The sequence below is a fragment of the Denticeps clupeoides genome, unplaced genomic scaffold, assembly GCF_900700375.1.
Source record: "Denticeps clupeoides unplaced genomic scaffold, fDenClu1.1, whole genome shotgun sequence".
Classification (NCBI taxonomy): Eukaryota; Metazoa; Chordata; class Actinopteri; order Clupeiformes; family Denticipitidae; genus Denticeps; species Denticeps clupeoides.
In genome coordinates this window covers 72,857-100,299 of record NW_021630118.1, presented here as the reverse complement: position 1 = coordinate 100,299, position 27,443 = coordinate 72,857, and the positions used below count along the sequence as shown (strand labels likewise).

Below are 27,443 nucleotides of genomic sequence, written 5' to 3'. Positions count from 1 at the left end.
TGCTTTGAAAATAAAAAAAACTGAACATTTGGAATTTGGCACAGCATCTCCCTTTTCCTAAGGAACCCTAGTTCCTATTTGTCAATCAAAAAAAGTTGAAAATATGGAGCACTTCACTGATTTGTGTGTCATCCTTTTACAAGTTCCATGCTAATCTTGGTACAACATCTTCCTAGTCCCAAGTGACTCTTTGTCTAATTAAAAAAGAACAAAATATGGAACGCTTCACGGATTTGCGTGTCATCCTTTCGCAGGGGCCATGCTAATCTTCTCTGTATCGATCCAATTTTAGTATATGTGCAGCCGTAGCAAGCACATCAACCAGCTTCTCAGCTGCCACTTATAATACTGACCATATCATTGTTCTGCTCACCAAGACCTTGTATGGAGTATTGTGTAAAAATGTGATAAAATATTTGGAGAGCAAATGCTTAGTTACCCTAATTGCATTTTCCAAGAGGCTGGTAACTTGTGGAGGTGCATGATTAAAGTATGGTCAGTTTGTGTAGCAAAGTAAGAAGAATAATTTGATTGGTGTCAAGAGTCATGGGAAAATCACAAAGTGGGCAGGTCAATGCAGGAAAGGGGCGTGGTTCCAGGCAGTTTGTTTATTCCACGTGGTGATGTCACTGTCTGGGTCTCTGTTAAGGTACTGGCAGCAATCTTCTGCCATTTCATTATAGTTCATGCTTTTTTGGAAGGGGAAATTTCATTCTCAAATATGTGGTCTTCCCAGACTGAGGTTGTACCTCTGCATTTTGCTAGTGCTGACTCCTACAAAGTCCCCATATGTGGGCATCTAGACTGCATCATTCCTGATAGCGGCAGACTGCGTTTACCCTCTTACAAGCATGTTGTTCACAACTAAACCACAAACACAATTGTCTGTGTAGAGTCAGTCCTAGAGTCAGCTAAAGAAATGTACAGCAGCTTCAGTTCTTCTTATCATACCAAATGATTGAGATTGTCCACTACATGAGCAACTTCATTAATACATTGACACCAGATGCAGTTGGAAAAGTGTCTGATCTTCTTATGGTCTTTCATCCCTGTGTGTTTTGCTTTGAAAAAAAAAAAAACTAACATTTGGAATTTGGCACAGCATCTCCCTTTTCCCAAGGAACCCTAGTTCCTATTTGTCAATCAAAAAAAGTTGAAAATATGGAGCACTTCACTGATTTGTGTGTCATCCTTTTGCAAGTTCCATGCTAATCTTGGTACAACATCTTCCTAGTCCCAAGTGACTCTTTGTCTAATTAAAAAAGAACAAAATATGGAACGCTTCACGGATTTGCGTGTCATCCTTTCGCAGGGGCCATGCTAATCTTCTCTGTATCGATCCAATTTTAGTATATGTGCAGCCGTAGCAAGCACATCAACCAGCTTCTCAGCTGCCACTTATAATACTGACCATATCATTGTTCTGCTCACCAAGACCTTGTATGGAGTATTGTGTAAAAATGTGATAAATTATTTGGAGAGCAAATGCTTAGTTACCCTAATTGCATTTTCCAAGAGGCTGGTAACTTGTGGAGGTGCATGATTAAAGTATGGTCAGTTTGTGTAGCAAAGAAAGAAGAATAATTTGATTGGTGTCAAGAGTCATAGGAACATCACAAAGTGGGCAGGTCAATGCAGGAAAGGGGCGTGGTTCCAGGCAGTGTGTGTATTCCACGTGGTGATGTCACTGTCTGGGTCTCTGTTAAGGTACTGGCAGCAATCTTCTGCCATTTCATTATAGTTCATGCTTTTTTGGAAGGGGAAATTTCATTCTCAAATATGTGGTCTTCCCAGACTGAGGTTGGACCTCTGCATTTTGCTAGTGCTGACTCCTACAAAGTCCCCATATGTGGGCATCTAGACTGCATCATTCCTGATAGCGGACAGACTGCGTTTACCCTCTCACAAGCATGTTGTTCACAACTAAACCACAAACACAATTGTCTGTGTAGAGTCAGGCCTAGAGTCAGCTAAAGAAATGTACAGCAGCTTCAGTTCTTCTTATCATACCAAATGATTGAGATTGTCCACTACATGAGCAACTTCATTAATACATTGACACCAGATGCAGTTGAAAATGTTTCAGATCTTCTTATGGAGTTCATCTTTGTGTGTTTGCTTTGAAAATAAAAAAAACTGAACATTTGGAATTTGGCACAGCATCTCCCTTTTCCTAAGGAACCCTAGTTCCTATTTGTCAATCAAAAAAAGTTGAAAATATGGAGCACTTCACTGATTTGTGTGTCATCCTTTTGCAAGTTCCATGCTAATTTTGGTACTACATCTTCCTAGTCCCAAGTGGCTCTTTGTCTAATTAAAAAAGAACAAAATATGGAACGCTTTACAGATTTGTGTGTCATCCTTTCGCAGGGGCCATGCTAATCTTCTCTGTATCGATCCAATTTTAGTATATGTGCAGCCGTAGCAAGCACATCAACAAGCTTCTCAGCTGCCACTTATAATACTGACCATATCATTGTTCTGCTCACCAAGACCTTGTATGGAGTATTGTGTAAAAATGTGATAAAATATTTGGAGAGCAAATGCTTAGTTACCCTAATTGCATTCTCCAAGAGGCTGGTAACTTGTGGAGGTGCATGATTAAAGTAGTGGTCAGTTTGTGTAGCAAAGAAAGAAGAATAATTTGATTGGTGTCAAGAGTCATAGGAACATCACAAAGTGGGCAGGTCAATGCAGGAAAGGGGCGTGGTTCCAGGCAGTGTGTGTATTCCACGTGGTGATGTCACTGTCTGGGTCTCTGTTAAGGTACTGGCAGCAATCTTCTGCCATTTCATTATAGTTCATGCTTTTTTGGAAGGGGAAATTTCATTCTCAAATATGTGGTCTTCCCAGACTGAGGTTGTACCTCTGCATTTTGCTAGTGCTGACTCCTACAAAGTCCCCATATGTGGGCATCTAGACTGCATCATTCCTGATAGCGACAGACTGCGTTTACCCTCTCACAAGCATGTTGTTCACAACTAAACCACAAACACAATTGTCTGTGTAGAGTCAGTCCTAGAGTCAGCTAAAGAAATGTACAGCAGCTTCAGTTCTTCTAATCATACCAAATGATTGAGATTGTCCACTACATGAGCAACTTCATTAATACATTGACACCAGTTGCAGTTGGAAATGTTTCTGATCTTCTTATGGAGTTCATCCCTGTGTGTTTGCTTTGAAAATAAAAAAAACATTTAGAATTTGGCACAGCATCTCCCTTTTCCTAAGGAACCCTAGTTCCTATTTGTCAATCAAAAAAAGTTGAAAATATGGAGCACTTCACTGATTTGTGTGTCATCCCTTTACAAGTTCCATGCTAATCTTGGTACAACATCTTCCTAGTCCCAAGTGACTCTTTGTCTAATTAAAAAAGAACAAAATATGGAACGCTTCACGGATTTGCGTGTCATCCTTTCGCAGGGGCCATGCTAATCTTCTCTGTATCGATCCAATTTTAGTATATGTGCAGCCGTAGCAAGCACATCAACAAGCTTCTCAGCTGCCACTTATAATACTGACCATATCATTGTTCTGCTCACCAAGACCTTGTATGGAGTATTGTGTAAAAATGTGATAAAATATTTGGAGAGCAAATGATTAGTTACCCTAATTGCATTTTCCAAGAGGCTGGTAACTTGTGGAGGTGCATGATTAAAGTAGTGGTCAGTTTGTGTAGCAAAGAAAGAAGAATAATTTGATTGGTGTCAAGAGTCATAGGAACATCACAAAGTGGGCAGGTCAATGCAGGAAAGGGGCGTGGTTCCAGGCAGTGTGTTTATTCCACGTGGTGATGTCACTGTCTGGGTCTCTGTTAAGGTACTGGCAGCAATCTTCTGCCATTTCATTATAGTTCATGCTTTTTTGGAAGGGGAAATTTCATTCTCAAATATGTGGTCTTCTCAGACTGAGGTTGTACCTCTGCATTTTGCTAGTGCTGACTCCTACAAAGTCCCCATATGTGGGCATCTAGACTGCATCATTCCTGATAGCGGCAGACTGCGTTTACCCTCTCACAAGCATGTTGTTCACAACTAAACCACAAACACAATTGTCTGTGTAGAGTCAGTCCTAGAGTCAGCTAAAGAAATGTACAGCAGCTTCAGTTCTTCTTATCATACCAAATGATTGAGATTGTCCACTACATGAGCAACTTCATTAATACATTGACACCAGATGCAGTTGGAAATGTTTCTGATCTTCTTATGGTCTTCATCCCTGTGTGTTTGCTTTGAAAATAAAAAAAACTGAACATTTGGAATTTGGCACAGCATCTCCCTTTTCCTAAGGAACCCTAGTTCCTATTTGTCAATCAAAAAAAGTTGAAAATATGGAGCACTTCACTGATTTGTGTGTCATCCCTTTACAAGTTCCATGCTAATCTTGGTACAACATCTTCCTAGTCCCAAGTGACTCTTTGTCTAATTAAAAAAGAACAAAATATGGAACGCTTCACGGATTTGCGTGTCATCCTTTCGCAGGGGCCATGCTAATCTTCTCTGTATCGATCCAATTTTAGTATATGTGCAGCCGTAGCAAGCACATCAACCAGCTTCTCAGCTGCCACTTATAATACTGACCATATCATTGTTCTGCTCACCAAGACCTTGTATGGAGTATTGTGTAAAAATGTGATAAAATATTTGGAGAGCAAATGCTTAGTTACCCTAATGGTATTTTCCAAGAGGCTGGTAACATGTGGAGGTGCATGATTAAAGTATGGTCAGTTTGTGTAGCAAAGTAAGAAGAATAATTTGATTGGTGTCAAGAGTCATAGGAACATCACAAAGTGGGCAGGTCAATGCAGGAAAGGGGCGTGGTTCCAGGCAGTGTGTTTATTCCACGTGGTGATGTCACTGTCTGGGTCTCTGTTAAGGTACTGGCAGCAATCTTCTGCCATTTCATTATAGTTCATGCTTTTTTGGAAGGGGAAATTTCATTCTCAAATATGTGGTCTTCCCAGACTGAGGTTGTACCTCTGCATTTTGCTAGTGCTGACTCCTACAAAGTCCCCATATGTGGGCATCTAGACTGCATCATTCCTGATAGCGGCAGACTGCGTTTACCCTCTTACAAGCATGTTGTTCACAACTAAACCACAAACACAATTGTCTGTGTAGAGTCAGGCCTAGAGTCAGCTAAAGAAATGTACAGCAGCTTCAGTTCTTCTTATCATACCAAATGATTGAGATTGTCCACTACATGAGCAACTTCATTAATACATTGACACCAGATTGCAGTTGGAAATGTTTCTGATCTTCTTATGGTAGTTCATCCTGTGTGTTTGCTTTGAAAATAAAAAAACTGAACATTTGGAATTTGGCACAGCATCTCCCTTTTCCCTAAGGAACCCTAGTTCCTATTTGTCAATCAAAAAAAGTTGAAAATATGGAGCACTTCACTGATTTGTGTGTCATCCCTTTACAAGTTCCATGCTAATCTTGGTACAACATCTTCCTAGTCCCAAGTGACTCTTTGTCTAATTAAAAAAGAACAAAATATGGAACGCTTCACGGATTTGCGTGTCATCCTTTCGCAGGGGCCATGCTAATCTTCTCTGTATCGATCCAATTTTAGTATATGTGCAGCCGTAGCAAGCACATCAACAAGCTTCTCAGCTGCCACTTATAATACTGACCATATCATTGTTCTGCTCACCAAGACCTTGTATGGAGTATTGTGTAAAAATGTGATAAAATATTTGGAGAGCAAATGCTTAGTTACCCTAATTGCATTTTCCAAGAGGCTGGTAACTTGTGGAGGTGCATGATTAAAGTATTGTTAGTTTGTGTAGCAAAGTAAGAAGAATAATTTGATTGGTGTCAAGAGTCATGGGAACATCACAAAGTGGGCAGGTCAATGCAGGAAAGGGGCGTGGTTCCAGGCAGTGTGTTTATTCCACGTGGTGATGTCACTGTCTGGGTCTCTGTTAAGGTACTGGCAGCCATCTTCTGCCATTTCATTATAGTTCATGCTTTTTTGGAAGGGGAAATTTCATTCTCAAATATGTGGTCTTCCCAGACTGAGGTTGTACCTCTGCATTTTGCTAGTGCTGACTCCTACAAAGTCCCCATATGTGGGCATCTAGACTGCATCATTCCTGATAGCGGCAGACTGCGTTTACCCTCTCACAAGCATGTTGTTCACAACTAAACCACAAACACAATTGTCTGTGTAGAGTACGTCCTAGAGTCAGCTAAAGAAATGTACAGCAGCTTCAGTTCTTCTTATCATTACCAAATGATTGAGATTGTCCACTACATGAGCAACTTCATTAATACATTGACACCAGATGCAGTTGGAAATGTTTCTGATCTTCTTATGAGTCTTATCCTGTGTGTTTGCTTTGAAAATAAAAAAACTAACATTTGGAATTTGGCACAGCATCTCCCTTTTCCTAAGGAACCCTAGTTCCTATTTGTCAATCAAAAAAAGTTGAAAATATGGAGCACTTCACTGATTTGTGTGTCATCCTTTTGCAAGTTCCATGCTAATCTTGGTACAACATCTTCCTAGTCCCAAGTGACTCTTTGTCTAATTAAAAAAGAACAAAATATGGAACGCTTCACGGATTTGCGTGTCATCCTTTCGCAGGGGCCATGCTAATCTTCTCTGTATCGATCCAATTTTAGTATATGTGCAGCCGTAGCAAGCACATCAACCAGCTTCTCAGCTGCCACTTATAATACTGACCATATCATTGTTCTGCTCACCAAGACCTTGTATGGAGTATTGTGTAAAAATGTGATAAAATATTTGGAGAGCAAATGCTTAGTTACCCTAATTGCATTTTCCAAGAGGCTGGTAACTTGTGGAGGTGCATGATTAAAGTGTGGTCAGTTTGTGTAGCAAAGTAAGAAGAATAATTTGATTGGTGTCAAGAGTCATAGGAACATCACAAAGTGGGCAGGTCAATGCAGGAAAGGGGCGTGGTTCCAGGCAGTGTGTTTATTCCACGTGGTGATGTCACTGTCTGGGTCTCTGTTAAGGTACTGGCAGCAATCTTCTGCCATTTCATTATAGTTCATGCTTTTTTGGAAGGGGAAATTTCATTCTCAAATATGTGGTCTTCCCAGACTGAGGTTGTACCTCTGCATTTTGCTAGTGCTGACTCCTACAAAGTCCCCATATGTGGGCATCTAGACTGCATCATTCCTGATAGCGGCAGACTGCGTTTACCCTCTCACAAGCATGTTGTTCAAAACTAAACCACAAACACAATTGTCTGTGTAGAGTCAGTCCTAGAGTCAGCTAAAGAAATGTACAGCAGCTTCAGTTCTTCTTATCATACCAAATGATTGAGATTGTCCACTACATGAGCAACTTCATTAATACATTGACACCAGATTGCAGTTGGAAATGTTTCTGATCTTCTTATGGTAGTTCATCCTGTGTGTTTGCTTTGAAAATAAAAAAAACTGAACATTTGGAATTTGGCACAGCATCTCCCTTTTCCTAAGGAACCCTAGTTCCTATTTGTCAATCAAAAAAGTTGAAAATATGGAGCACTTCACTGATTTGTGTGTCATCCTTTTACAAGTTCCATGCTAATCTTGGTACAACATCTTCCTAGTCCCAAGTGACTCTTTGTCTAATTAAAAAAGAACAAAATATGGAACGCTTCACGGATTTGCGTGTCATCCTTTCGCAGGGGCCATGCTAATCTTCTCTGTATCGATCCAATTTTAGTATATGTGCAGCCGTAGCAAGCACATCAACCAGCTTCTCAGCTGCCACTTATAATACTGACCATATCATTGTTCTGCTCACCAAGACCTTGTATGGAGTATTGTGTAAAAATGTGATAAAATATTTGGAGAGCAAATGCTTAGTTACCCTAATTGCATTTTCCAAGAGGCTGGTAACTTGTGGAGGTGCATGATTAAAGTATGGTCAGTTTGTGTAGAAAAGAAAGAAGAATAATTTGATTGGTGTCAAGAGTCATAGGAACATCACAAAGTGGGCAGGTCAATGCAGGAAAGGGGCGTGGTTCCAAGTAGTGTGTTTATTCCATGTGGTGATGTCACTGTCTGGGTCTCTGTTAAGGTACTGGCAGCAATCTTCTGCCATTTCATTATAGTTCATGCTTTTTTGGAAGGGGAAATTTCATTCTCAAATATGTGGTCTTCCCAGACTGAGGTTGTACCTCTGCATTTTGCTAGTGCTGACTCCTACAAAGTCCCCATATGTGGGCATCTAGACTGCATCATTCCTGATAGCGGACAGACTGCGTTTACCCTCTCACAAGCATGTTGTTCACAACTAAACCACAAACACAATTGTCTGTGTAGAGTCAGTCCTAGAGTCAGCTAAAGAAATGTACAGCAGCTTCAGTTCTTCTTATCATACCAAATGATTGAGATTGTCCACTACATGAGCAACTTCATTAATACATTGACACCAGATTGCAGTTGGAAATGTTTCTGATCTTCTTATGGTAGTTCATCCTGTGTGTTTTGCTTTGAAAATAAAAAAAACTAACATTTGGAATTTGGCACAGCATCTCCCTTTTCCTAAGGAACCCTAGTTCCTATTTGTCAATCAAAAAAAGTTGAAAATATGGAGCACTTCACTGATTTGTGTGTCATCCTTTACAAGTTCCATGCTAATCTTGGTACAACATCTTCCTAGTCCCAAGTGACTCTTTGTCTAATTAAAAAAGAACAAAATATGGAACGCTTCACGGATTTGCGTGTCATCCTTTCGCAGGGGCCATGCTAATCTTCTCTGTATCGATCCAATTTTAGTATATGTGCAGCCGTAGCAAGCACATCAACCAGCTTCTCAGCTGCCACTTATAATACTGACCATATCATTGTTCTGCTCACCAAGACCTTGTATGGAGTATTGTGTAAAAATGTGATAAAATATTTGGAGAGCAAATGCTTAGTTACCCTAATTGCATTTTCCAAGAGGCTGGTAACTTGTGGAGGTGCATGATTAAAGTGTGGTCAGTTTGTGTAGCAAAGAAAGAAGAATAATTTGATTGGTGTCAAGAGTCATAGGGAACATCACAAAGTGGGCAGGTCAATGCAGGAAAGGGGCGTGGTTCCAGGCAGTGTGTTTATTCCACGTGGTGATGTCACTGTCTGGGTCTCTGTTAAGGTACTGGCAGCCATCTTCTGCCATTTCATTATAGTTCATGCTTTTTTGGAAGGGGAAATTTCATTCTCAAATATGTGGTCTTCCCAGACTGAGGTTGTACCTCTGCATTTTGCTAGTGCTGACTCCTACAAAGTCCCCATATGTGGGCATCTAGACTGCATCATTCCTGATAGCGACAGACTGCGTTTACCCTCTCACAAGCATGTTGTTCACAACTAAACCACAAACACAATTGTCTGTGTAGAGTCAGTCCTAGAGTCAGCTAAAGAAATGTACAGCAGCTTCAGTTCTTCTTATCATACCAAATGATTGAGATTGTCCACTACATGAGCAACTTCATTAATACATTGACACCAGATGCAGTTGGAAATGTTTCTGATCTTCTTATGGAGTTCATTCTTGTGTGTTTGCTTTGAAAATAAAAAAAACTGAACATTTGGAATTTGGCACAGCATCTCCCTTTTCCTAAGGAACCCTAGTTCCTATTTGTCAATCAAAAAAAGTTGAAAATATGGAGCACTTCACTGATTTGTGTGTCATCCCTTTACAAGTTCCATGCTAATCTTGGTACAACATCTTCCTAGTCCCAAGTGACTCTTTGTCTAATTAAAAAAGAACAAAATATGGAACGCTTCACGGATTTGCGTGTCATCCTTTCGCAGGGGCCATGCTAATCTTCTCTGTATCGATCCAATTTTAGTATATGTGCAGCCGTAGCAAGCACATCAACCAGCTTCTCAGCTGCCACTTATAATACTGACCATATCATTGTTCTGCTCACCAAGACCTTGTATGGAGTATTGTGTAAAAATGTGATAAAATATTTGGAGAGCAAATGCTTAGTTACCCTAATTGCATTTTCCAAGAGACTGGTAACTTGTGGAGGTGCATGATTAAAGTATGGTCAGTTTGTGTAGCAAAGAAAGAAGAATAATTTGATTGGTGTCAAGAGTCATAGGAACATCACAAAGTGGGCAGGTCAATGCAGGAAAGGGGCGTGGTTCCAGGCAGTGTGTTTATTCCACGTGGTGATGTCACTGTCTGGGTCTCTGTTAAGGTACTGGCAGCAATCTTCTGTCATTTCATTATAGTTCATGCTTTTTTGGAAGGGGAAATTTCATTCTCAATTATGTGGTCTTCCCAGACTGAGGTTGTACCTCTGCATTTTGCTAGTGCTGACTCCTACAAAGTCCCCATATGTGGGCATCTAGACTGCATCATTCCTGATAGCGGCAGACTGCGTTTACCCTCTTACAAGCATGTTGTTCACAACTAAACCACAAACACAATTGTCTGTGTAGAGTCAGGCCTAGAGTCAGCTAAAGAAATGTACAGCAGCTTCAGTTCTTCTTATCATACCAAATGATTGAGATTGTCCACTACATGAGCAACTTCATTAATACATTGACACCAGTTGCAGTTGGAAATGTTTCTGATCTTCTTATGGTCTTCATCCCTGTGTGTTTGCTTTGAAAATAAAAAAAACTGAACATTTGGAATTTGGCACAGCATCTCCCTTTTCCTAAGGAACCCTAGTTCCTATTTGTCAATCAAAAAAAGTTGAAAATATGGAGCACTTCACTGATTTGTGTGTCATCCTTTTGCAAGTTCCATGCTAATCTTGGTACAACATCTTCCTAGTCCCAAGTGACTCTTTGTCTAATTAAAAAAGAACAAAATATGGAACGCTTCACGGATTTGCGTGTCATCCTTTCGCAGGGGCCATGCTAATCTTCTCTGTATCGATCCAATTTTAGTATATGTGCAGCCGTAGCAAGCACATCAACCAGCTTCTCAGCTGCCACTTATAATACTGACCATATCATTGTTCTGCTCACCAAGACCTTGTATGGAGTATTGTGTAAAAATGTGATAAAATATTTGGAGAGCAAATGCTTAGTTACCCTAATTGCATTTTCCAAGAGGCTGGTAACTTGTGGAGGTGCATGATTAAAGTGTGGTCAGTTTGTGTAGCAAAGAAAGAAGAATAATTTGATTGGTGTCAAGAGTCATGGGAACATCACAAAGTGGGCAGGTCAATGCAGGAAAGGGGCGTGGTTCCAGGCAGTGTGTTTATTCCACGTGGTGATGTCACTGTCTGGGTCTCTGTTAAGGTACTGGCAGCAATCTTCTGCCATTTCATTATAGTTCATGCTTTTTTGGAAGGGGAAATTTCATTCTCAAATATGTGGTCTTCCCAGACTGAGGTTGTACCTCTGCATTTTGCTAGTGCTGACTCCTACAAAGTCCCCATATGTGGGCATCTAGACTGCATCATTCCTGATAGCGGCAGACTGCGTTTACCCTCTCACAAGCATGTTGTTCACAACTAAACCACAAACACAATTGTCTGTGTAGAGTCAGGCCTAGAGTCAGCTAAAGAAATGTACAGCAGCTTCAGTTCTTCTTATCATACCAAATGATTGAGATTGTCCACTACATGAGCAACTTCATTAATACATTGACACCAGATTGCAGTTGGAAATGTTTCTGATCTTCTTATGGTAGTTCATCCTGTGTGTTTGCTTTGAAAATAAAAAAAATGAACATTTGGAATTTGGCACAGCATCTCCCTTTTCCTAAGGAACCCTAGTTCCTATTTGTCAATCAAAAAAAGTTGAAAATATGGAGCACTTCACTGATTTGTGTGTCATCCCTTTACAAGTTCCATGCTAATCTTGGTACAACATCTTCCTAGTCCCAAGTGACTCTTTGTCTAATTAAAAAAGAACAAAATATGGAACGCTTCACGGATTTGCGTGTCATCCTTTCGCAGGGGCCATGCTAATCTTCTCTGTATCGATCCAATTTTAGTATATGTGCAGCCGTAGCAAGCACATCAACCAGCTTCTCAGCTGCCACTTATAATACTGACCATATCATTGTTCTGCTCACCAAGACCTTGTATGGAGTATTGTGTAAAAATGTGATAAAATATTTGGAGAGCAAATGCTTAGTTACCCTAATTGCATTTTCCAAGAGGCTGGTAACTTGTGGAGGTGCATGATTAAAGTATGGTCAGTTTGTGTAGAAAAGAAAGAAGAATAATTTGATTGGTGTCAAGAGTCATAGGAACATCACAAAGTGGGCAGGTCAATGCAGGAAAGGGGCGTGGTTCCAGGCAGTGTGTTTATTCCACGTGGTGATGTCACTGTCTGGGTCTCTGTTAAGGTACTGACAGCAATCTTCTGCCATTTCATTATAGTTCATGCTTTTTTGGAAGGGGAAATTTCATTCTCAAATATGTGGTCTTCCCAGACTGAGGTTGTACCTCTGCATTTTGCTAGTGCTGACTCCTACAAAGTCCCCATATGTGGGCATCTAGACTGCATCATTCCTGATAGCGGCAGACTGCGTTTACCCTCTCACAAGCATGTTGTTCACAACTAAACCACAAACACAATTGTCTGTGTAGAGTCAGTCCTAGTGTCAGCTAAAGAAATGTACAGCAGCTTCAGTTCTTCTTATCTTACCAAATGATTGAGATTGTCCACTACATGAGCAACTTCATTAATACATTGACACCAGATGCAGTTGGAAATGTTTCTGATCTTCTTATGGAGTTCCTTTTTGTGTGTTTGCTTTGAAAAAAAAAAAAACTAAACATTTGGAATTTGGCACAGCATCTCCCTTTTCCTAAGGAACCCTAGTTCCTATTTGTCAATCAAAAAAAGTTGAAAATATGGAGCACTTCACTGATTTGTGTGTCATCCTTTTACAAGTTCCATGCTAATCTTGGTACAACATCTTCCTAGTCCCAAGTGACTCTTTGTCTAATTAAAAAAGAACAAAATATGGAACGCTTCACGGATTTGCGTGTCATCCTTTCGCAGGGGCCATGCTAATCTTCTCTGTAGGGGCCATGCTAATCTTCTCTGTATCGATCCAATTTTAGTATATGTGCAGCCGTAGCAAGCACATCAACAAGCTTCTCAGCTGCCACTTATAATACTGACCATATCATTGTTCTGCTCACCAAGACCTTGTATGGAGTATTGTGTAAAAATGTGATAAAATATTTGGAGAGCAAATGCTTAGTTACCCTAATTGCATTTTCCAAGAGGCTGGTAACTTGTGGAGGTGCATGATTAAAGTATGGTCAGTTTGTGTAGCAAAGTAAGAAGAATAATTTGATTGGTGTCAAGAGTCATAGGAACATCACAAAGTGGGCAGGTCAATGCAGGAAAGGGGCGTGGTTCCAGGCAGTGTGTTTATTCCACGTGGTGATGTCACTGTCTGGGTCTCTGTTAAGGTACTGGCAGCAATCTTCTGCCATTTCATTATAGTTCATGCTTTTTTGGAAGGGGAAATTTCATTCTCAAATATGTGGTCTTCCCAGACTGAGGTTGTACCTCTGCATTTTGCTAGTGCTGACTCCTACAAAGTCCCCATATGTGGGCATCTAGACTGCATCATTCCTGATAGCGACAGACTGCGTTTACCCTCTCACAAGCATGTTGTTCAAAACTAAACCACAAACACAATTGTCTGTGTAGAGTCAGGCCTAGAGTCAGCTAAAGAAATGTACAGCAGCTTCAGTTCTTCTTATCATACCAAATGATTGAGATTGTCCACTACATGAGCAACTTCATTAATACATTGACACCAGATGCAGTTGGACATGTTTCTGATCTTCTTATGGTAGTTCATCCTTGTGTTTTGCTTTGAAAAAAAAAAAAACTGAACATTTGGAATTTGGCACAGCATCTCCCTTTTCCTAAGGAACCCTAGTTCCTATTTGTCAATCAAAAAAAGTTGAAAATATGGAGCACTTCACTGATTTGTGTGTCATCCTTTTGCAAGTTCCATGCTAATCTTGGTACAACATCTTCCTAGTCCCAAGTGACTCTTTGTCTAATTAAAAAAGAACAAAATATGGAACGCTTCACGGATTTGCGTGTCATCCTTTCGCAGGGGCCATGCTAATCTTCTCTGTATCGATCCAATTTTAGTATATGTGCAGCCGTAGCAAGCACATCAACAAGCTTCTCAGCTGCCACTTATAATACTGACCATATCATTGTTCTGCTCACCAAGACCTTGTATGGAGTATTGTGTAAAAATGTGATAAAATATTTGGAGAGCAAATGCTTAGTTACCCTAATTGCATTTTCCAAGAGGCTGGTAACTTGTGGAGGTGCATGATTAAAGTATGGTCAGTTTGTGTAGCAAAGAAAGAAGAATAATTTGATTGGTGTCAAGAGTCATAGGAACATCACAAAGTGGGCAGGTCAATGCAGGAAAGGGGCGTGGTTCCAGGCAGTGTGTTTATTCCACGTGGTGATGTCACTGTCTGGGTCTCTGTTAAGGTACTGGCAGCAATCTTCTGCCATTTCATTATAGTTCATGCTTTTTTGGAAGGGGAAATTTCATTCTCAAATATGTGGTCTTCCCAGACTGAGGTTGTACCTCTGCATTTTGCTAGTGCTGACTCCTACAAAGTCCCCATATGTGGGCATCTAGACTGCATCATTCCTGATAGCGGCAGACTGCGTTTACCCTCTCACAAGCATGTTGTTCACAACTAAACCACAAACACAATTGTCTGTGTAGAGTCAGGCCTAGAGTCAGCTAAAGAAATGTACAGCAGCTTCAGTTCTTCTTATCTTACCAAATGATTGAGATTGTCCACTACATGAGCAACTTCATTAATACATTGACACCAGATGCAGTTGGAAATGTTTCTGATCTTCTTATGGTCTTTATCCCTGTGTGTTTGCTTTGAAAATAAAAAAAACTGAACATTTGGAATTTGGCACAGCATCTCCCTTTTCCCTAAGGAACCCTAGTTCCTATTTGTCAATCAAAAAAAGTTGAAAATATGGAGCACTTCACTGATTTGTGTGTCATCCTTTTACAAGTTCCATGCTAATCTTGGTACAACATCTTCCTAGTCCCAAGTGACTCTTTGTCTAATTAAAAAAGAACAAAATATGGAACGCTTCACGGATTTGCGTGTCATCCTTTCGCAGGGGCCATGCTAATCTTCTCTGTATCGATCCAATTTTAGTATATGTGCAGCCGTAGCAAGCACATCAACAAGCTTCTCGGCTGCCACTTATAATACTGACCAAATCATTGTTCTGCTCACCAAGACCTTGTATGGAGTATTGTGTAAAAATGTGATAAAATATTTGGAGAGCAAATGCTTAGTTACCCTAATTGCATTTTCCAAGAGGCTGGTAACTTGTGGAGGTGCATGATTAAAGTATGGTCAGTTTGTGTAGCAAAGTAAGAAGAATAATTTGATTGGTGTCAAGAGTCATAGGAACATCACAAAGTGGGCAGGTCAATGCAGGAAAGGGGCGTGGTTCCAGGCAGTGTGTTTATTCCACGTGGTGATGTCACTGTCTGGGTCTCTGTTAAGGTACTGGCAGCAATCTTCTGCCATTTCATTATAGTTCATGCTTTTTTGGAAGGGGAAATTTCATTCTCAAATATGTGGTCTTCCCAGACTGAGGTTGTACCTCTGCATTTTGCTAGTGCTGACTCCTACAAAGTCCCCATATGTGGGCATCTAGACTGCATCATTCCTGATAGCGACAGACTGCGTTTACACTCTCACAAGCATTTTGTTCACAACTAAACCACAAACACAATTGTCTGCGTAGAGTCAGTCCTAGAGTCAGCTAAAGAAATGTACAGCAGCTTCAGATCTTCTAATCTTACCAAATGATTGAGATTGTCCACTACATGAGCAACTTCATTAATACATTGACACCAGTTGCAGTTGGAAATGTTTCTGATCTTCTTATGGTCTTTATCCCTGTGTGTTTGCTTTGAAAATAAAAAAAAAAACATTTGGAATTTGGCACAGCATCTCCCTTTTCCCAAGGAACCCTAGTTCCTATTTGTCAATCAAAAAAAGTTGAAAATATGGAGCACTTCACTGATTTGTGTGTCATCCCTTTACAAGTTCCATGCTAATCTTGGTACAACATCTTCCTAGTCCCAAGTGACTCTTTGTCTAATTAAAAAAGAACAAAATATGGAACGCTTCACGGATTTGCGTGTCATCCTTTCGCAGGGGCCATGCTAATCTTCTCTGTATCGATCCAATTTTAGTATATGTGCAGCCGTAGCAAGCACATCAACAAGCTTCTCAGCTGCCACTTATAATACTGACCATATCATTGTTCTGCTCACCAAGACCTTGTATGGAGTATTGTGTAAAAATGTGATAAAATATTTAGGAGAGCAAATGCTTAGTTACCCTAATTGCATTTTCCAAGAGGCTGGTAACTTGTGGAGGTGCATGATTAAAGTATGGTCAGTTTGTGTAGCAAAGAAAGAAGAATAATTTGATTGGTGTCAAGAGTCATAGGAACATCACAAAGTGGGCAGGTCAATGCAGGAAAGGGGCGTGGTTCCAGGCAGTGTGTTTATTCCACGTGGTGATGTCACTGTCTGGGTCTCTGTTAAGGTACTGGCAGCCATCTTCTGCCATTTCATTATAGTTCATGCTTTTTTGGAAGGGGAAATTTCATTCTCAATTATGTGGTCTTCACAGACTGAGGTTGTACCTCTGCATTTTGCTAGTTTTGACTCCTACAAAAGTCCCAATATGTGGGCATCTAGACTGCATCATTCCTGATAGCGACAGACTGCGTTTACCCTCTCACAAGCATGTTGTTCAAAACTAAACCACAAACACAATTGTCTGTGTAGAGTCAGTCCTAGTGTCAGCTAAAGAAATGTACAGCAGCTTCAGTTCTTCTTATCATACCAATTGATTGAGATTGTCCACTACATGAGCAACTTCATTAATATATTGACACCAGATGCAGTTGGACATGTTTCTGATCTTCTTATGGAGTTCATCCTTGTGTTTTTGCTTTGAAAAAAAAAAAAACTAAACATTTGGAATTTGGCACAGCATCTCCCTTTTCCTAAGGAACCCTAGTTCCTATTTGTCAATCAAAAAAAGTTGAAAATATGGAGCACTTCACTGATTTGTGTGTCATCCCTTTTACAAGTTCCATGCTAATCTTGGTACAACATCTTCCTAGTCCCAAGTGACTCTTTGTCTAATTAAAAAAGAACAAAATATGGAACGCTTCACGGATTTGCGTGTCATCCTTTCGCAGGGGCCATGCTAATCTTCTCTGTATCGATCCAATTTTAGTATATGTGCAGCCGTAGCAAGCACATCAACAAGCTTCTCAGCTGCCACTTATAATACTGACCATATCATTGTTCTGCTCACCAAGACCTTGTATGGAGTATTGTGTAAAAATGTGATAAAATATTTGGAGAGCAAATGCTTAGTTACCCTAATGGTATTTTCCAAGAGGCTGGTAACTTGTGGAGGTGCATGATTAAAGTATGGTCAGTTTGTGTAGCAAAGTAAGAAGAATAATTTGATTGGTGTCAAGAGTCATAGGAACATCATGAAGTGGGCAGGTCAATGCAGGAAAGGGGCGTGGTTCCAGGCAGTTTGTTTATTCCACGTGGTGATGTCACTGTCTGGGTCTCTGTTAAGGTACTGGCAGCAATCTTCTGCCATTTCATTATAGTTCATGCTTTTTTGGAAGGGGAAATTTCATTCTCAAATATGTGGTCTTCCCAGACTGTGGTTGTACCTCTGCATTTTGCTAGTGCTGACTCCTACAAAGTCCCCATATGTGGGCATCTAGACTGCATCATTCCTGATAGCGGCAGACTGCGTTTACCCTCTTACAAGCATGTTGTTCAAAACTAAACCACAAACACAATTGTCTGTGTAGAGTCAGGCCTAGAGTCAGCTAAAGAAATGTACAGCAGCTTCAGATCTTCTAATCATACCAAATGATTGAGATTGTCCACTACATGAGCAACTTCATCAATACATTGACACCAGTTGCAGTTGGAAATGTTTCTGATCTTCTTATGGTCTTTATCCCTGTGTGTTTGCTTTGAAAATAAAATAAACATTTGAATTTGGCACAGCATCTCCCTTTTCCTAAGGAACCCTAGTTCCTATTTGTCAATCAAAAAAAGTTGAAAATATGGAGGCACTTCACTGATTTGTGTGTCATCTTTTGCAAGTTCCATGCTAATCTTGGTACAACATCTTCCTAGTCCCAAGTGACTCTTTGTCTAATTAAAAAAGAACAAAATATGGAACGCTTCACGGATTTGCGTGTCATCCTTTCGCAGGGGCCATGCTAATCTTCTCTGTATCGATCCAATTTTAGTATATGTGCAGCCGTAGCAAGCACATCAACCAGCTCTCCGCTGCCACTTATAATACTGACCATATCATTGTTCTGCTCACCAAGACCTTGTATGGAGTATTGTGTAAAAATGTGATAAAATATTTGGAGAGCAAATGCTTAGTTACCCTAATTGCATTTTCCAAGAGGCTGGTAACTTGTGGAGGTGCATGATTAAAGTGTGGTCAGTTTGTGTAGCAAAGAAAGAAGAATAATTTGATTGGTGTCAAGAGTCATGGGAACATCACAAAGTGGGCAGGTCAATGCAGGAAAGGGGCGTGGTTCCAGGCAGTTTGTTTATTCCACGTGGTGATGTCACTGTCTGGGTCTCTGTTAAGGTACTGGCAGCAATCTTCTGCCATTTCATTATAGTTCATGCTTTTTTGGAAGGGGAAATTTCATTCTCAAATATGTGGTCTTCCCAGACTGAGGTTGTACCTCTGCATTTTGCTAGTGCTGACTCCTACAAAGTCCCCATATGTGGGCATCTAGACTGCATCATTCCTGATAGCGACAGACTGCGTTTACCCTCTCACAAGCATGTTGTTCACAACTAAACCACAAACACAATTGTCTGTGTAGAGTCAGTCCTAGAGTCAGCTAAAGAAATGTACAGCAGCTTCAGTTCTTCTTATCTTACCAAATGATTGAGATTGTCCACTACATGAACAACTTCATCAATACATTGACACCAGATTGCAGTTGGAAATGTTTCTGATCTTCTTATGGTAGTTCATTCCTTGTGTGTTTGCTTTGAAAATAAAAAAAACTAAACATTTGGAATTTGTCACAGCATCTCCCTTTTCCTAAGGAACCCTAGTTCCTATTTGTCAATCAAAAAAAGTTGAAAATATGGAGCACTTCACTGATTTGTGTGTCATCCTTTTACAAGTTCCATGCTAATCTTGGTACAACATCTTCCTAGTCCCAAGTGACTCTTTGTCTAATTAAAAAAGAACAAAATATGGAACGCTTCACGGATTTGCGTGTCATCCTTTCGCAGGGGCCATGCTAATCTTCTCTGTATCGATCCAATTTTAGTATATGTGCAGCCGTAGCAAGCACATCAACAAGCTTCTCGGCTGCCACTTATAATACTGACCATATCATTGTTCTGCTCACCAAGACCTTGTATGGAGTATTGTGTAAAAATGTGATAAAATATTTGGAGAGCAAATGCTTAGTTACCCTAATTGCAATTTCCAAGAGGCTGGTAACTTGTGGAGGTGCATGATTAAAGTATGGTCAGTTTGTGTAGCAAAGAAAGAAGAATAATTTGATTGGTGTCAAGAGTCATAGGAACATCACAAAGTGGGCAGGTCAATGCAGGAAAGGGGCGTGGTTCCAGGCAGTGTGTTTATTCCACGTGGTGATGTCACTGTCTGGGTCTCTGTTAAGGTACTGGCAGCCATCTTCTGCCATTTCATTATAGTTCATGCTTTTTTGGAAGGGGAAATTTCATTCTCAAATATGTGGTCTTCCCAGACTGAGGTGGTACCTCTGCATTTTGCTAGTTCTGACTCCTACAAAGTCCCCATATGTGGGCATCTAGACTGCATCATTCCTGATAGCGGCAGACTGCGTTTACCCTCTTACAAGCATGTTGTTCAAAACTAAACCACAAACACAATTGTCTGCGTAGAGTACGTCCTAGAGTCAGCTAAAGAAATGTACAGCAGCTTCAGTTCTTCTTATCATACGAAATGATTGAGATTGTCCACTACATGAGCAACTTCATTAATACCTTGACACCAGTTGCAGTTGGATATGTTTCTGATCTTCTTATGGTATTCATCCCTGTGTGTTTGCTTTGAAAATAAAATAAACTGAACATTTGGAATTTGGCACAGCATCTCCCTTTTCCCAAGGAACCCTAGTTCCTATTTGTCAATCAAAAAAAGTTGAAAATATGGAGCACTTCACTGATTTGTGTGTCATCCCTTTACAAGTTCCATGCTAATCTTGGTACAACATCTTCCTAGTCCCAAGTGACTCTTTGTCTAATTAAAAAAGAACAAAATATGGAACGCTTCACGGATTTGCGTGTCATCCTTTCGCAGGGGCCATGCTAATCTTCTCTGTATCGATCCAATTTTAGTATATGTGCAGCCGTAGCAAGCACATCAACCAGCTTCTCAGCTGCCACTTATAATACTGACCATATCATTGTTCTGCTCACCAAGACCTTGTATGGAGTATTGTGTAAAAATGTGATAAAATATTTGGAGAGCAAATGCTTAGTTACCCTAATTGCATTTTCCAAGAGGCTGGTAACTTGTGGAGGTGCATGATTAAAGTATGGTCAGTTTGTGTAGCAAAGAAAGAAGAATAATTTGATTGGTGTCAAGAGTCATAGGAACATCACAAAGTGGGCAGGTCAATGCAGGAAAGGGGCGTGGTTCCAGGCAGTGTGTTTATTCCACGTGGTGATGTCACTGTCTGGGTCTCTGTTAAGGTACTGGCAGCAATCTTCTGCCATTTCATTATAGTTCATGCTTTTTTGGCAGGGGAAATTTCATTCTCAAATATGTGGTCTTCCCAGACTGAGGTTGTACCTCTGCATTTTGCTAGTGCTGACTCCTACAAAGTCCCCATATGTGGGCATCTAGACTGCATCATTCCTGATAGCGACAGACTTCGTTTACCCTCTCACTAGCATGTTGTTCAAAACTAAACCACAAACACAATTGTCTGCTTAGAGTCAGGCCTAGAGTCAGCTAAAGAAATGTACAGCAGCTTCAGTTCTTCTTATCATACCAAATGATTGAGATTGTCCACTACATGAGCAACTTCATTAATACATTGACACCAGATGCAGTTGGACATGTTTCTGACCTTCTTATGGTGTTCATCCTTGTGTTATTGCTTTGAAAAAAAAAAAAACGAAACATTTGGAATTTGGCACAGCATCTTCCTTTTCCTAAGGAACCCTAGTTCCTATTTGTCAATCAAAAAAAGTTGAAAATATGGAGCACTTCACTGATTTGTGTGTCATCCTTTTGCAAGTTCCATGCTAATCTTGGTACAACATCTTCCTAGTCCCAAGTGACTCTTTGTCTAATTAAAAAAGAACAAAATATGGAACGCTTCACGGATTTGCGTGTCATCCTTTCGCAGGGGCCATGCTAATCTTCTCTGTATCGATCCAATTTTAGTATATGTGCAGCCGTAGCAAGCACATCAACAAGCTTCTCAGCTGCCACTTATAATACTGACCATATCATTGTTCTGCTCACCAAGACCTTGTATGGAGTATTGTGTAAAAATGTGATAAAATATTTAGGAGAGCAAATGCTTAGTTACCCTAATTGCATTTTCCAAGAGGCTGGTAACTTGTGGAGGTGCATGATTAAAGTATGGTCTAGTTTGTGTAGCAAAGAAAGAAGAATAATTTGATTGGTGTCAAGAGTCATAGGAACATCACAAAGTGGGCAGGTCAATGCAGGAAAGGGGCGTGGTTCCAGGCAGTGTGTTTATTCCACGTGGTGATGTCACTGTCTGGGTCTCTGTTAAGGTACTGGCAGCAATCTTCTGCCATTTCATTATAGTTCATGCTTTTTTGGAAGGGGAAATTTCATTCTCAAATATGTGGTCTTCCCAGACTGAGGTTGTACCTCTGCATTTTGCTAGTGCTGACTCCTACAAAGTCCCCATATGTGGGCATCTAGACTGCATCATTCCTGATAGCGACAGACTGCGTTTACCCTCTCACAAGCATTTTGTTCACAACTAAACCTCAAACACAATTGTCTGCGTAGAGTCAGTCCTAGAGTCAGCTAAAGAAATGTACAGCAGCTTCAGATCTTCTTATCTTACCAAATGATTGAGATTGTCCACTACATGAGCAACTTCATTAATACATTGACACCAGATGCAGTTGGAAATGTTTCTGATCTTCTTATGGTCTTTATCCCTGTGTGTTTGCTTTGAAAATAAAAACAAAAATTTAAAATTTGGCACAGCAATCTCCCTTTTCCCAAGGAACCCTAGTTCCTATTTGTCAATCAAAAAAAGTTGAAAATATGGAGCACTTCACTGATTTGTGTGTCATCCCTTTACAAGTTCCATGCTAATCTTGGTACAACATCTTCCTAGTCCCAAGTGACTCTTTGTCTAATTAAAAAAGAACAAAATATGGAACGCTTCACGGATTTGCGTGTCATCCTTTCGCAGGGGCCATGCTAATCTTCTCTGTATCGATCCAATTTTAGTATATGTGCAGCCGTAGCAAGCACATCAACCAGCTTCTCAGGTGCCACTTATAATACTGACCATATCATTGTTCTGCTCACCAAGACCTTGTATGGAGTATTGTGTAAAAATGTGATAAAATATTTGGAGAGCAAATGCTTAGTTACCCTAATTGCATTTTCCAAGAGGCTGGTAACTTGTGGAGGTGCATGATTAAAGTAGTGGTCAGTTTGTGTAGCAAAGAAAGAATGAATAATTTGATTGGTGTCAAGAGTCATGGGAACATCACAAAGTGGGCAGGTCAATGCAGGAAAGGGGCGTGGTTCCAGGCAGTGTGTTTATTCCACGTGGTGATGTCACTGTCTGGGTCTCTGTTAAGGTACTGGCAGCCATCTTCTGCCATTTCATTATAGTTCATGCTTTTTTGGAAGGGGAAATTTCATTCTCAAATATGTGGTCTTCCCAGACTGAGGTTGTACCTCTGCATTTTGCTAGTGCTGACTCCTACAAAGTCCTCATATGTGGGCATCTAGACTGCATCATTCCTGATAGCGGCAGACTGCGTTTACCCTCTCACAAGCATGTTGTTCACAACTAAACCTCAAACACAATTGTCTGTGTAGAGTCAGGCCTAGAGTCAGCTAAAGAAATGTACAGTAGCTTCAGTTCTTCTTATCTTACCAAATGATTGAGATTGTCCACTACATGAGCAACTTCATTAATACCTTGACACCAGTTGCAGTTGGACATGTTTCTGATCTTCTTATGGTATTCATCCCTGTGTGTTTGCTTTGAAAATAAAAAAAACTGAACATTTGGAATTTGGCACAGCATCTCCCTTTTCCCAAGGAACCCTAGTTCCTATTTGTCAATCAAAAGAAGTTGAAAATATGGAGCACTTCACTGATTTGTGTGTCATCCCTTTACAAGTTCCATGCTAATCTTGGTACAACATCTTCCTAGTCCCAAGTGACTCTTTGTCTAATTAAAAAAGAACAAAATATGGAACGCTTCACGGATTTGCGTGTCATCCTTTCGCAGGGGCCATGCTAATCTTCTCTGTATCGATCCAATTTTAGTATATGTGCAGCCGTAGCAAGCACATCAACAAGCTTCTCAGCTGCCACTTATAATACTGACCATATCATTGTTCTGCTCACCAAGACCTTGTATGGAGTATTGTGTAAAAATTTGATAAAATATTTAGAGAGCAAATGCTTAGTTACCCTAATTGCATTTTCCAAGAGGCTGGTAACTTGTGGAGGTGCATGATTAAAGTATTCTTAGTTTGTGTAGCAAAGTAAGAAGAATAATTTGATTGGTGTCAAGAGTCATAGGAACATCATGAAGTGGGCAGGTCAATGCAGGAAAGGGGCGTGGTTCCAGGCAGTGTGTTTATTCCACGTGGTGATGTCACTGTCTGGGTCTCTGTTAAGGTACTGGCAGCAATCTTCTGCCATTTCATTATAGTTCATGCTTTTTTGGAAGGGGAAATTTCATTCTCAAATATGTGGTCTTCCCAGACTGTGGTTGTACCTCTGCATTTTGCTAGTGCTGACTCCTACAAAGTCCCCATATGTGGGCATCTAGACTGCATCATTCCTGATAGCGACAGACTGCGTTTACACTCTCACAAGCATTTTGTTCACAACTAAACCACAAACACAATTGTCTGCGTAGAGTCAGTCCTAGAGTCAGCTAAAGAAATGTACAGCAGCTTCAGATCTTCTAATCTTACCAAATGATTGAGATTGTCCACTACATGAGCAACTTCATTAATACATTGACACCAGTTGCAGTTGGAAAAGTTTCTGATCTTCTTATGGTCTTTATCCCTGTGTGTTTGCTTTGAAAATAAAATAAATATTTGAAATTTGGCACAGCATCTCCCTTTTCCCAAGGAACCCTAGTTCCTATTTGTCAATCAAAAAAAGTTGAAAATATGGAGCACTTCACTGATTTGTGTGTCATCCTTTTGCAAGTTCCATGCTAATCTTGGTACAACATCTTCCTAGTCCCAAGTGACTCTTTGTCTAATTAAAAAAGAACAAAATATGGAACGCTTCACGGATTTGCGTGTCATCCTTTCGCAGGGGCCATGCTAATCTTCTCTGTATCGATCCAATTTTAGTATATGTGCAGCCGTAGCAAGCACATCAACCAGCTTCTCCGCTGCCACTTATAATACTGACCATATCATTGTTCTGCTCACCAAGACCTTGTATGGAGTATTGTGTAAAAATGTGATAAAATATTTGGAGAGCAAATGCTTAGTTACCCTAATTGCATTTTCCAAGAGGCTGGTAACTTGTGGAGGTGCATGATTAAAGTGTGGTCAGTTTGTGTAGCAAAGAAAGATGAATAATTTGATTGGTGTCAAGAGTCATGGGAACATCACAAAGTGGGCAGGTCAATGCAGGAAAGGGGCGTGGTTCCAGGCAGTGTGTTTATTCCACGTGGTGATGTCACTGTCTGGGTCTCTGTTAAGGTACTGGCAGCCATCTTCTGCCATTTCATTATAGTTCATGCTTTTTTGGAAGGGGAAATTTCATTCTCAATTATAAGGTCTTCACAGACTGAGGTTGTACCTTTGCATTTTGCTAGTTTTGACTCCTACAAAATCCCAATATGTGGGCATCTAGACTGCATGATTGAGATTGTCCACTACATGAACAACTTCATCAATACATTGACACCAGTTGCAGTTTGAAAAGTTTCTGATCTTCTTATGGTCTTTATCGCTGTGTGTTTGCTTTGAAAATAAAAGAAACATTTGGAATTTGTCACAGCATCTTCCTTTTCCTAAGGAACCCTAGTTCCTATTTGTCAATCAAAAAAAGTTGAAAATATGGAGCACTTCACTAATTTGTGGGTCATCCTTTTGCAAGTTCCATGCTAATCTTGGTACAACATCTTCCTAGTCCCAAGTGACTCTTTGTCTAATTAAAAAAGAACAAAATATGGAACGCTTCACGAATTTGCGTGTCATCCTTTCGCAGGGGCCATGCTAATCTTCTCTGTATCGATCCAATTTTAGTATATGTGCAGCCGTAGCAAGCACATAAACAAGCTCCTCCGCTGCCACTTATAATACTGACCATATCATTGTTCTGCTCACCAAGACCTTGTATGGAGAATTTTGTAAAAATGTGATAAAATATTTGGAGAGCAAATGCTTTGTTACCCTAATGCAATTTCCAAGAGGCTGGTAACTTGTGGAGGTGCATCATTAAAGTATGTCTAGTTTGTGTAGCAAAGAAAGAAGAATAATTTGATTGGTGTCAAGAGTCAAAGGAACATCACAAAGTGGGCAGGTCAATGCAGGAAAGGGGCGTGGTTCCAGGCAGTGTGTTTATTCCACGTGGTGATGTCACTGTCTGGGTCTCTGTTAAGGTACTGGCAGCCATCTTCTGCCATTTCATTATAGTTCATGCTTTTTTGGAAGGGGAAATTTCATTCTCAAATATGTGGTCTTCCCAGACTGAGGTTGTACCTCTGCATTTTGCTAGTTTTGACTCCTACAAAATCCCAATATGTGGGCATCTAGACTGCATCATTCCTGATAGCGGCAGACTGCGTTTACCCTCTCACAAGCATGTTGTTCAAAACTAAACCACAAACACAATTGTCTGCGTAGAGTACGTCCTAGAGTCAGCTAAAGAAATCTACAGCAGCTTCAGTTCTTCTTATCATACGAAATGATTGAGATTGTCCACTACATGAGCAACTTCATTAATACCTTGACACCAGTTGCAGTTGGATATGTTTCTGACCTTCTTATGGTATTCATCCCTGTGTGTTTGCTTTGAAAATAAAATAAACTGAACATTTGGAATTTGGCACAGCATCTTCCTTTTCCCAAGGAACCCTAGTTCCTATTTGTCAATCAAAAAAAGTTGAAAATATGGAGCACTTCACTGATTTGTGTGTCATCCCTTTACAAGTTCCATGCTAATCTTGGTACAACATCTTCCTAGTCCCAAGTGACTCTTTGTCTAATTAAAAAAGAACAAAATACGGAACGCTTCACAATTTTAGTATATGTGCAGCCGTAGCAAGCACATCAACAAGCTTCTCAGCTGCCACTTATAATACTGACCATATCATTGTTCTGCTCACCAAGACCTTGTATGGAGTATTGTGTAAAAATTTGATAAAATATTTAGAGAGCAAATGCTTAGTTACCCTAATTGCATTTTCCAAGAGGCTGGTAACTTGTGGAGGTGCATGATTAAAGTATTCTTAGTTTGTGTAGCAAAGTAAGAAGAATAATTTGATTGTTGTCAAGAGTCAGAGGAACATCACAAAGTGGGCAGGTCAATGCAGGAAAGGGGCGTGGTTCCAGGCAGCGTGTATATTCCACGTGGTGATGTCACTGTCTGGGTCTCTGTTAAGATACTGGCAGCAATCTTCTGCCATTTCATTATAGTTCATGCTTTTTTGGCAGGGGAAATTTCATTCTCAAATATGTGGTCTTCCCAGACTGTGGTTGTACCTTTGCATTTTGCTAGTTTTGACTCCTACAAAATCCCCATATGTGGGCATCTAGACTGCATCATTCCTGATAGCGACAGACTTTGTTTACCCTCTCACTAGCATGTTGTTCAAAACTAAACCACAAACACAATTGTCTGCGTAGAGTCAGGCCTAGAGTCAGCTAAAGAAGTGTACAGCAGCTTCAGTTCTTCTTATCATACCAAATGATTGAGATTGTCCACTACATGAGCAACTTCATTAATACATTGACACCAGATGCAGTTGGACATGTTTCTGACCTTCTTATGGTGTTCATCCTTGTGTTATTGCTTTGAAAAAAAAAAAAAAACGAAACATTTGGAATTTGGCACAGCATCTTCTTTTTCCTAAGGAACCCTAGTTCCTATTTGTCAATCAAAAAAAGTTGAAAATATGGAGCACTTCACTGATTTGTGTGTCATCTTTTTGCAAGTTCCA

The 27,443-nt window shown here is 40.2% G+C and overlaps 47 non-coding genes and 1 pseudogene across 47 annotated transcripts; 23 read left to right on the top strand and 25 right to left on the bottom strand.

The window, feature by feature from the left end:
- Window positions 1–209: 209 nt before the first annotated feature.
- LOC114783918 (U6 spliceosomal RNA) lies at window positions 210–316 on the bottom strand. Its single transcript, XR_003748671.1, has one exon. It is a non-coding gene; the product is annotated as a U6 spliceosomal RNA (small nuclear RNA).
- Window positions 317–686: 370 nt separating this feature from the next.
- On the top strand, window positions 687–850 carry LOC114783922 (U1 spliceosomal RNA). The gene has a single exon (XR_003748675.1). It is a non-coding gene; the product is annotated as a U1 spliceosomal RNA (small nuclear RNA).
- Window positions 851–1,267: 417 nt separating this feature from the next.
- On the bottom strand, window positions 1,268–1,374 carry LOC114783917 (U6 spliceosomal RNA). Its single transcript, XR_003748670.1, has one exon. It is a non-coding gene; the product is annotated as a U6 spliceosomal RNA (small nuclear RNA).
- A 370-nt stretch (window positions 1,375–1,744) lies between these two features.
- On the top strand, window positions 1,745–1,904 carry LOC114783821 (U1 spliceosomal RNA). The gene has a single exon (XR_003748578.1). It is a non-coding gene; the product is annotated as a U1 spliceosomal RNA (small nuclear RNA).
- Window positions 1,905–2,325: 421 nt separating this feature from the next.
- On the bottom strand, window positions 2,326–2,432 carry LOC114783930 (U6 spliceosomal RNA). The gene has a single exon (XR_003748683.1). It is a non-coding gene; the product is annotated as a U6 spliceosomal RNA (small nuclear RNA).
- Window positions 2,433–2,803: 371 nt separating this feature from the next.
- LOC114784002 (U1 spliceosomal RNA) lies at window positions 2,804–2,963 on the top strand. The gene has a single exon (XR_003748751.1). It is a non-coding gene; the product is annotated as a U1 spliceosomal RNA (small nuclear RNA).
- A 415-nt stretch (window positions 2,964–3,378) lies between these two features.
- On the bottom strand, window positions 3,379–3,485 carry LOC114783886 (U6 spliceosomal RNA). The gene has a single exon (XR_003748642.1). It is a non-coding gene; the product is annotated as a U6 spliceosomal RNA (small nuclear RNA).
- A 371-nt stretch (window positions 3,486–3,856) lies between these two features.
- Window positions 3,857–4,016, top strand: LOC114783819 (U1 spliceosomal RNA). Its single transcript, XR_003748576.1, has one exon. It is a non-coding gene; the product is annotated as a U1 spliceosomal RNA (small nuclear RNA).
- Window positions 4,017–4,436: 420 nt separating this feature from the next.
- Window positions 4,437–4,543, bottom strand: LOC114783884 (U6 spliceosomal RNA). The gene has a single exon (XR_003748640.1). It is a non-coding gene; the product is annotated as a U6 spliceosomal RNA (small nuclear RNA).
- A 370-nt stretch (window positions 4,544–4,913) lies between these two features.
- On the top strand, window positions 4,914–5,077 carry LOC114783908 (U1 spliceosomal RNA). Its single transcript, XR_003748663.1, has one exon. It is a non-coding gene; the product is annotated as a U1 spliceosomal RNA (small nuclear RNA).
- A 417-nt stretch (window positions 5,078–5,494) lies between these two features.
- On the bottom strand, window positions 5,495–5,601 carry LOC114783883 (U6 spliceosomal RNA). Its single transcript, XR_003748639.1, has one exon. It is a non-coding gene; the product is annotated as a U6 spliceosomal RNA (small nuclear RNA).
- A 370-nt stretch (window positions 5,602–5,971) lies between these two features.
- LOC114783804 (U1 spliceosomal RNA) lies at window positions 5,972–6,131 on the top strand. The gene has a single exon (XR_003748561.1). It is a non-coding gene; the product is annotated as a U1 spliceosomal RNA (small nuclear RNA).
- Window positions 6,132–6,549: 418 nt separating this feature from the next.
- Window positions 6,550–6,656, bottom strand: LOC114783914 (U6 spliceosomal RNA). Its single transcript, XR_003748668.1, has one exon. It is a non-coding gene; the product is annotated as a U6 spliceosomal RNA (small nuclear RNA).
- A 370-nt stretch (window positions 6,657–7,026) lies between these two features.
- Window positions 7,027–7,186, top strand: LOC114783803 (U1 spliceosomal RNA). The gene has a single exon (XR_003748560.1). It is a non-coding gene; the product is annotated as a U1 spliceosomal RNA (small nuclear RNA).
- Window positions 7,187–7,606: 420 nt separating this feature from the next.
- Window positions 7,607–7,713, bottom strand: LOC114783882 (U6 spliceosomal RNA). Its single transcript, XR_003748638.1, has one exon. It is a non-coding gene; the product is annotated as a U6 spliceosomal RNA (small nuclear RNA).
- Window positions 7,714–8,083: 370 nt separating this feature from the next.
- Window positions 8,084–8,243, top strand: LOC114783814 (U1 spliceosomal RNA). Its single transcript, XR_003748571.1, has one exon. It is a non-coding gene; the product is annotated as a U1 spliceosomal RNA (small nuclear RNA).
- Window positions 8,244–8,664: 421 nt separating this feature from the next.
- LOC114783881 (U6 spliceosomal RNA) lies at window positions 8,665–8,771 on the bottom strand. Its single transcript, XR_003748637.1, has one exon. It is a non-coding gene; the product is annotated as a U6 spliceosomal RNA (small nuclear RNA).
- Window positions 8,772–9,142: 371 nt separating this feature from the next.
- On the top strand, window positions 9,143–9,302 carry LOC114784001 (U1 spliceosomal RNA). The gene has a single exon (XR_003748750.1). It is a non-coding gene; the product is annotated as a U1 spliceosomal RNA (small nuclear RNA).
- Window positions 9,303–9,722: 420 nt separating this feature from the next.
- On the bottom strand, window positions 9,723–9,829 carry LOC114783880 (U6 spliceosomal RNA). Its single transcript, XR_003748636.1, has one exon. It is a non-coding gene; the product is annotated as a U6 spliceosomal RNA (small nuclear RNA).
- A 370-nt stretch (window positions 9,830–10,199) lies between these two features.
- Window positions 10,200–10,363, top strand: LOC114783957 (U1 spliceosomal RNA). Its single transcript, XR_003748708.1, has one exon. It is a non-coding gene; the product is annotated as a U1 spliceosomal RNA (small nuclear RNA).
- A 416-nt stretch (window positions 10,364–10,779) lies between these two features.
- On the bottom strand, window positions 10,780–10,886 carry LOC114783879 (U6 spliceosomal RNA). Its single transcript, XR_003748635.1, has one exon. It is a non-coding gene; the product is annotated as a U6 spliceosomal RNA (small nuclear RNA).
- A 370-nt stretch (window positions 10,887–11,256) lies between these two features.
- On the top strand, window positions 11,257–11,416 carry LOC114783802 (U1 spliceosomal RNA). Its single transcript, XR_003748559.1, has one exon. It is a non-coding gene; the product is annotated as a U1 spliceosomal RNA (small nuclear RNA).
- A 420-nt stretch (window positions 11,417–11,836) lies between these two features.
- On the bottom strand, window positions 11,837–11,943 carry LOC114783878 (U6 spliceosomal RNA). Its single transcript, XR_003748634.1, has one exon. It is a non-coding gene; the product is annotated as a U6 spliceosomal RNA (small nuclear RNA).
- Window positions 11,944–12,313: 370 nt separating this feature from the next.
- On the top strand, window positions 12,314–12,473 carry LOC114784010 (U1 spliceosomal RNA). Its single transcript, XR_003748759.1, has one exon. It is a non-coding gene; the product is annotated as a U1 spliceosomal RNA (small nuclear RNA).
- Window positions 12,474–12,893: 420 nt separating this feature from the next.
- On the bottom strand, window positions 12,894–13,024 carry LOC114783967 (uncharacterized; annotated as a pseudogene).
- A 370-nt stretch (window positions 13,025–13,394) lies between these two features.
- LOC114784000 (U1 spliceosomal RNA) lies at window positions 13,395–13,554 on the top strand. The gene has a single exon (XR_003748749.1). It is a non-coding gene; the product is annotated as a U1 spliceosomal RNA (small nuclear RNA).
- Window positions 13,555–13,974: 420 nt separating this feature from the next.
- On the bottom strand, window positions 13,975–14,081 carry LOC114783877 (U6 spliceosomal RNA). Its single transcript, XR_003748633.1, has one exon. It is a non-coding gene; the product is annotated as a U6 spliceosomal RNA (small nuclear RNA).
- A 370-nt stretch (window positions 14,082–14,451) lies between these two features.
- Window positions 14,452–14,611, top strand: LOC114784009 (U1 spliceosomal RNA). Its single transcript, XR_003748758.1, has one exon. It is a non-coding gene; the product is annotated as a U1 spliceosomal RNA (small nuclear RNA).
- A 421-nt stretch (window positions 14,612–15,032) lies between these two features.
- Window positions 15,033–15,139, bottom strand: LOC114783913 (U6 spliceosomal RNA). Its single transcript, XR_003748667.1, has one exon. It is a non-coding gene; the product is annotated as a U6 spliceosomal RNA (small nuclear RNA).
- Window positions 15,140–15,509: 370 nt separating this feature from the next.
- Window positions 15,510–15,669, top strand: LOC114783979 (U1 spliceosomal RNA). Its single transcript, XR_003748728.1, has one exon. It is a non-coding gene; the product is annotated as a U1 spliceosomal RNA (small nuclear RNA).
- Window positions 15,670–16,087: 418 nt separating this feature from the next.
- On the bottom strand, window positions 16,088–16,194 carry LOC114783876 (U6 spliceosomal RNA). Its single transcript, XR_003748632.1, has one exon. It is a non-coding gene; the product is annotated as a U6 spliceosomal RNA (small nuclear RNA).
- A 953-nt stretch (window positions 16,195–17,147) lies between these two features.
- LOC114783928 (U6 spliceosomal RNA) lies at window positions 17,148–17,254 on the bottom strand. The gene has a single exon (XR_003748681.1). It is a non-coding gene; the product is annotated as a U6 spliceosomal RNA (small nuclear RNA).
- A 370-nt stretch (window positions 17,255–17,624) lies between these two features.
- Window positions 17,625–17,788, top strand: LOC114783980 (U1 spliceosomal RNA). The gene has a single exon (XR_003748729.1). It is a non-coding gene; the product is annotated as a U1 spliceosomal RNA (small nuclear RNA).
- Window positions 17,789–18,198: 410 nt separating this feature from the next.
- LOC114783875 (U6 spliceosomal RNA) lies at window positions 18,199–18,305 on the bottom strand. The gene has a single exon (XR_003748631.1). It is a non-coding gene; the product is annotated as a U6 spliceosomal RNA (small nuclear RNA).
- A 369-nt stretch (window positions 18,306–18,674) lies between these two features.
- Window positions 18,675–18,834, top strand: LOC114783999 (U1 spliceosomal RNA). The gene has a single exon (XR_003748748.1). It is a non-coding gene; the product is annotated as a U1 spliceosomal RNA (small nuclear RNA).
- Window positions 18,835–19,257: 423 nt separating this feature from the next.
- Window positions 19,258–19,364, bottom strand: LOC114783872 (U6 spliceosomal RNA). Its single transcript, XR_003748629.1, has one exon. It is a non-coding gene; the product is annotated as a U6 spliceosomal RNA (small nuclear RNA).
- Window positions 19,365–19,734: 370 nt separating this feature from the next.
- LOC114784008 (U1 spliceosomal RNA) lies at window positions 19,735–19,898 on the top strand. Its single transcript, XR_003748757.1, has one exon. It is a non-coding gene; the product is annotated as a U1 spliceosomal RNA (small nuclear RNA).
- Window positions 19,899–20,314: 416 nt separating this feature from the next.
- On the bottom strand, window positions 20,315–20,421 carry LOC114783871 (U6 spliceosomal RNA). The gene has a single exon (XR_003748628.1). It is a non-coding gene; the product is annotated as a U6 spliceosomal RNA (small nuclear RNA).
- Window positions 20,422–20,791: 370 nt separating this feature from the next.
- Window positions 20,792–20,951, top strand: LOC114783801 (U1 spliceosomal RNA). Its single transcript, XR_003748558.1, has one exon. It is a non-coding gene; the product is annotated as a U1 spliceosomal RNA (small nuclear RNA).
- A 420-nt stretch (window positions 20,952–21,371) lies between these two features.
- Window positions 21,372–21,478, bottom strand: LOC114783912 (U6 spliceosomal RNA). Its single transcript, XR_003748666.1, has one exon. It is a non-coding gene; the product is annotated as a U6 spliceosomal RNA (small nuclear RNA).
- A 372-nt stretch (window positions 21,479–21,850) lies between these two features.
- LOC114783998 (U1 spliceosomal RNA) lies at window positions 21,851–22,010 on the top strand. The gene has a single exon (XR_003748747.1). It is a non-coding gene; the product is annotated as a U1 spliceosomal RNA (small nuclear RNA).
- Window positions 22,011–22,427: 417 nt separating this feature from the next.
- Window positions 22,428–22,534, bottom strand: LOC114783911 (U6 spliceosomal RNA). The gene has a single exon (XR_003748665.1). It is a non-coding gene; the product is annotated as a U6 spliceosomal RNA (small nuclear RNA).
- A 372-nt stretch (window positions 22,535–22,906) lies between these two features.
- LOC114783817 (U1 spliceosomal RNA) lies at window positions 22,907–23,066 on the top strand. Its single transcript, XR_003748574.1, has one exon. It is a non-coding gene; the product is annotated as a U1 spliceosomal RNA (small nuclear RNA).
- A 420-nt stretch (window positions 23,067–23,486) lies between these two features.
- On the bottom strand, window positions 23,487–23,593 carry LOC114783870 (U6 spliceosomal RNA). The gene has a single exon (XR_003748627.1). It is a non-coding gene; the product is annotated as a U6 spliceosomal RNA (small nuclear RNA).
- Window positions 23,594–23,963: 370 nt separating this feature from the next.
- Window positions 23,964–24,123, top strand: LOC114783987 (U1 spliceosomal RNA). Its single transcript, XR_003748736.1, has one exon. It is a non-coding gene; the product is annotated as a U1 spliceosomal RNA (small nuclear RNA).
- Window positions 24,124–24,538: 415 nt separating this feature from the next.
- LOC114783869 (U6 spliceosomal RNA) lies at window positions 24,539–24,645 on the bottom strand. Its single transcript, XR_003748626.1, has one exon. It is a non-coding gene; the product is annotated as a U6 spliceosomal RNA (small nuclear RNA).
- A 799-nt stretch (window positions 24,646–25,444) lies between these two features.
- Window positions 25,445–25,551, bottom strand: LOC114783844 (U6 spliceosomal RNA). The gene has a single exon (XR_003748601.1). It is a non-coding gene; the product is annotated as a U6 spliceosomal RNA (small nuclear RNA).
- Window positions 25,552–26,922: 1,371 nt separating this feature from the next.
- On the top strand, window positions 26,923–27,082 carry LOC114784005 (U1 spliceosomal RNA). Its single transcript, XR_003748754.1, has one exon. It is a non-coding gene; the product is annotated as a U1 spliceosomal RNA (small nuclear RNA).
- The last annotated feature ends 361 nt before the right edge of the window (window positions 27,083–27,443 follow it).